Source organism: Lycium barbarum, chromosome 4 (genome assembly GCF_019175385.1).
Source record: "Lycium barbarum isolate Lr01 chromosome 4, ASM1917538v2, whole genome shotgun sequence".
NCBI lineage: Eukaryota > Viridiplantae > Streptophyta > Magnoliopsida > Solanales > Solanaceae > Lycium > Lycium barbarum.
In genome coordinates, this window is record NC_083340.1 from 137,980,608 (window position 1) to 137,986,446 (window position 5,839).

Consider the following 5,839-nt stretch of genomic DNA (forward strand, 5'->3'; position numbering starts at 1 on the left):
TGGGTGATGGATCGGGTTGCACGTTCCGCAGCAATATATGATATGATGATATTTTCATGAGCATGCATGCATGATTTCGCCTTAAGAGTCAGTCAGTCACCAGTTGTTTTCTTACTCTTGTTTTATCCTTCTGTTCCTTTGTTATTTTATGATGCATGCCTTACATACTCAGTACATTGCTCGTACTGACGTCCTTTTTCTTCTTGGATGTTGTGTTCATGCCCACAGGTAGACAGGGAGACGACCCAGCTTCCTAGGAGCCACACCAGCTTGCATAGGAGCACTTCCATATTCCGGAGGTGCAGTTCTAATATATTCTTTTGTGTATATACTTGGATATGGCGGGGTCCTGTCCCGTCTTAATGACTTCAGTGTCTTAGCTAGAGGCTCGTAGATACTCATGTGTGAGTAGTGGATGTTGGGTAACTCTCATTGCACATTTTGTATATTATTCTTTTGCCGCCGCGAGGGCCTATGTATGTATATATATATATGTGTGTATGCCTACACGCTTTATGGAGTTTATATGCACATAGTTCGAGACGATAGTAGTATGATGCGTGGTGCTCGGTAGTCAGCTCCGGGTACCCGTCATGGCCCATTAGGCGGGTCGTGACACTTAATTTTTGTCCCTACTTGATAATCAAGTTAACTTGGCTACAAATTTGATCACCCGTGTATAAAATGTTCGGAAAAGTCTCAAATATATCATTGAACTATCGAAAATGGCTCCTTTATGTCACTTGTCAATAGTTTAGCTCATTTATGTCATCGCCGTTACCAAAATCGCTCATCCATGCTATTTTTCATTACTGCTGGTTTTACAATACCAGATATGACACGTGACCTCCAATTAGAGGTCCACTTCGATGGCATAAACGAGCCAAACTATTGACGAGTAGCATAAATGAGTCATTTCCGATAGTTCGATGGCAAAGTTGAGCCTTTTTCGTATACAAAATATAGTTGTTTATATGCCTATAGTATGATCATATTCATCCTGAAGTTATTGATCATGAAAAATTGGAGGCCGCGTGTCATATCTGGTATTGTAAAATCGGTGTTAATGAAAAATGACATGGATAAGCCATTTTGGTAACGGCGATGACATAAATGAGCCATTTCATATAGTTCGATAGCAAATTTGCGCCTTTTTCCGTAAAATGTTTGAACCAATTTTATCAGCTAACGGAAAATACGGCTATGTTAAATTACTACTTCTATATAAGAAAGCCACAATTTAGAGCCCATGTCGTCGTGTGCCTGCCGACCATGGTGGCATTTCAGGTATTGGGTGTTTTGTTTGCTATGACACTATTTTACCTTAATGCTGTATTACATGTATTCCTTCTTATTTCGACAAAAAACCCAAAAACGTTTGTTTTAAATTCGTTCATATCCTCTCACGCATAGCATGACTTCTCTAACGTCTAATTTCTGGCTATTTGTATTCAGTGGTTTTTTGCTATTTTACTAATAGAGCTACTGGTAATCATGTTTTAATGGAAATTAATAAAAATGTTCTATATTGTGCTTCACTCTTTAACTTTTCAAAACATGGGATGGTTAAAAAATAATTACTACTACTTATAAAAGGGCATGGTTTAAACCGGATAGTATCATTTTAATGTGAAACCAAACTTTCCATGAAGATGACTTGTGCAGATGATCAGAGACGGATCTAGGATTTGAAGGTATCGAGTGTCATAATTTTCTTCAATGTGCATCTTGTTAGGAACGTGTTGGGTCGGGTCCATCTCTTTTTAGTTTATTTGGGTTAACTTAATAGGCCTTTTTTTATTTGCAAATATGAAAATTACATCTCAAAAATCAAGAAACGAACATAATTAACATCTTAAATAAGGAATCACACCCATTAACAACAAGGTAAAATCAACATTTTCACCAAGGGACTTGCATCTTTTATGTATATTAAAAAATGAACTTGCACAAGTAAAATAACATCTTCAATAAGAGAATTACACCAATCAAAATAAGAAAAATACTAGAAAAACTCTTCAATAGGTACTTACACCCCATAAGTAAATGTAGAATTGGATAACTACAAGTTCTCAAAAATAAATCATAAATTTCATATTTTTTCTAAGCAATGCTTGTGAAATTTCCATCACAATTTAAGTAGTAAAGTGATTTAAATTAAATTTAACAATTATAGAGTAGCATAATTTTTTTATAATACACTCCCTTTGTCCATTTTTATTTGTCTACTATACTAAAAATATATATTCACTTTTACCTGTAAGTTGTATAGTTTGAAAAATCAAGACATAATTTACCATTTTATAGCTATTTTACCCTTATTACTAAGTACTCCAATTCGCTTCTCATTTTATTTATTGCTTATTAAGAGTGTCCCAAGTCAAATATATACAAGTAAACATGGACGGAGGGAGTAATAAATAAAAGAAATTATAAAAAATAAAAATGAATTGAATTTTGATCTCAATCCAAAATTTCCATTGAGACTCAAGTTTTTCAATTTAAATACTCACAGATTTGAGATTAAGGAAATTGCTTAATTTAAGGGATTCGAAGTTTCTATTTGTGTGTTCTCGCTAGAGATCACAGATAAATAATAGAATAGAGGAAAGAAAATATAAATAGTAAAAAGATAAATAGAATATTGGCAGAGCCGAAAAGGGAATTACTGGTACAAAGGAACCAAAACGCACAAGAAAAACGGGAGTCAGAAATGTTCAAGATAGATTCAAACTTGTGTTTACCAGCCATGGTACCTTTGTCTAATTTGCGACTGGGGGTGGCAAGATCAAATATTTAATCTAATTTAAGCAAATTGCAACATAGATATATAAAAAATTTATCAATCTAGGGGGTGCCATGCCACCCCCACCCCAAAGGGTGGATCCGCCCCTGCAGATGACTAATCACTTTACAAATCGCTTTAATTTAAAAATATTCCTAAAAGTTATTATTAACTTTTAGTTTTTACTAAAACATTGTTAAATATTTCGAAATGTTAAAAGATACTCCCTCGTCCCAATTTATATGAAGTGTTTACCCATCAATTGGTACAGTTGAATTTGTACATGTGGTCAAAGACACGTGGATCAAATTAAAGTGATCAAAGCAGCAATGTAATATGCAGTTGAATCAAGATAAACAAAATAAGAAAGTAAAGAATTAAGATAGTTGTAATATGCAGTTGAAATCAAGATAAACAAAATAAGACTGAAAGTAAAGAATTAAGATAGCTAATAAGACTGAAAGTAAAGAATTAAGATAGCCTGAGCCTTGGAGAGGCTTTGAGCTAGGGTCTCCAGGAAAGCTGTTGATTATAATATCGATAATTTGAATTTAGACAAGAAACCATAAAAAAACACAAGTGTCAAGTGTGTATTGTATATCTCTCTTGGATCCCTTTACAGTGAAATGGTAGGCCCTATTTATACTTGGACTCCCAGGTAAACATTCCATGAATTATGCCCTCATTAATATTACAAAATAATGCCGCAATAATGATGGACAATAAAGATGACAATAATCCCTATTAATATCTTGAGGGAGATACAAAGTCTTCTTGTAACGGCCGACCGTTGGCCTCTTCAACAGGTGCTTTATCAAATTCATGATCCCCCGAGGACACAAGTCTTAATGAGCCTCCGGAGCCATTTGATCTCCCTCGGAGGCACTTGAGTGCTGACTTGGATCAGACTCGCCCTATTGACAAGTGGCGCCATGTAATTCGTCCAGTTGTGTTCTACGAATCTTCCCCAATACATGAAGGTTGACCAGTTTGGGGAGTCAAATAACTTTTTCTTAGACTCAATTTTAAATTCTTCGAGTATTTTATAATAAAATTTATATATTTGAAAACTACATAAAAAGTATTATAAGTCTGCATAATTAATAATTTACAATACATGAAATGAGTTGGAGAAAATCGTAGTCAAAGAGAGGATTATTTGACTCCACAAATTAATTGGTCAACCTTCATATAAATTGGGACGGAGGGAGTATATAGTTTGCTATTCCCCTTGCGAAACCAATTATATCACGAAAATTATATATATTGAACTTTTATATATAGTACATAAATTACTATTAGTGATTGAACAATATATGACAAAAGTTTATTTTCTGATTTTTTTTTTCCTTCCTATCAAATACACCCAATCCAAGAAAATTTCTTTTCCTGCATTATCTATATCTCTTACAATGGTCAGTAGGAAAGCCAAGAAATACCTAGGGCCTACACTTTATTTTACTTTTTTGCTGTATGGCCATGAGTTATTCTTGTGATCTGGTCAAGTGGATATGGCAATAATCTACTTCACACGTGGCAAATTTGGATTGGTTGTAGGAGATGAAATCTGCATTGGGTTAGACTTTTTTAACCATAATGTGTCTAAAAACCTTGTCATGCTTAATGGTGCACAAATTTGCTAATAGATTATGCACTTGGAACGCAAGAAGTTACAAAATTGTCATCCTGCAATAAGAAAACTGATAATGATATTCCACGATAAGGACTTGGAGTCATATAAATACTCTTGGTACAAGCCCATGAAACTCAAGCCAGAAATTAAATATTCTTTCTTTGTAGTAGTTGCATTCAAGAGTTTTTCACCGTTCTACTATGGAAGCTACAATGGCTCTCTCTTCATCTTCATTTGCCGGAAAGGCAATAAAACTCTCACCATCTTCCTCTGAAATAACTGGAAATGGGAAAGTCACCGCGAGGAAGACCGTACTAAAGCTAAACCTATCCCCTCTGGCAGCCCATGGTATGATCCTGATCGTGTCAAGTACTTGGGTCCATTTTCTGGTGAGTCCCCAAGCTACTTGACTGGTAGTTTCCAGGTGACTATGGGCGGGATACTGCTGGACTTTCAGCTGATCCAGAAGCATTCGCCAAGAATCGTGAGTTGGAGGTGATTCATTGCAGATGGGCTATGCTTGGAGCTCTTGGTTGCATCTTCCTCGAGCTCTTGGCCCGTAACGGTGTCAAGTTCGGTGAAGCTATATGGTTCAAGGCTGGATCCCAGATTTTCAGCAAGGGTGGACTTATTACTTGGGAAACCCAAGTTTGGTCCGTGCACAAAGTATTCTTGCCATTTGGACTTGCCAAGTTGTATTGATGGGAGCTGTTGAGGGTTATTGTGTTGTTGGTGGCCCTCTCGGCGAGGTTATCGACCCACTCTATCCCGGTGGTGGCTTTGACTTAGGCCTTGCTGACGATCCCGAGGCTTTCACTGGGCTCAAGATAAAAGAGGTCAAGACTGGTAGACTTGCTATGTTTTCGTTCAATCTATTGTCACCGGAAAAGGTCCACTAGAGAACCTTGCTGACCATCTTGCTGACCCAGTTAACAACAATGCGTGATCATATGCCACAAACTTTGTCCCCGGAAAGTGAAGTTCTTAAAAAACTAAGTTTCTCTTCTAGCATCATATCTTTTGATGACCTTGTAAAGCTATGGTAAATCAGTGAAGATTATATGTGAATTTTGTTTAAATGTGTAGTTCTCGGTTATATTTTATGTGCTCTCCAATCTCCATAACTTAAATATAATACTAAGTTAAAATGGGGTAAAGCTGAGTAAATCCAAGATCTAAACTCTATAAATTCAACTTTTGAGCTTCTTATTATTGAGTCTATTGCATTGTTTAAACTAAATGATTTAGACCTACAAATTGTTTATATTTTAGTGAATTTTTATGCATAAATTTATTCTCCACGTCAAAATATTGAATTTAGATGAACCTAGCTGGTAATACAACACTGCATCCACCTCTGGAGAAAAGGGTGCAAGTTGGAATTTCACAGGTACTAAAAAAATGCTCTGTAATAGTAATAA

General features: G+C 35.8%; 1 pseudogene; it reads left to right on the plus strand.

Annotated features, from left to right (window-relative positions):
* The first annotated feature begins 4,385 nt into the window (after positions 1 to 4,385).
* Positions 4,386 to 5,497, plus strand: LOC132636624 (chlorophyll a-b binding protein 50, chloroplastic-like; annotated as a pseudogene).
* Positions 5,498 to 5,839: the final 342 nt, after the last annotated feature.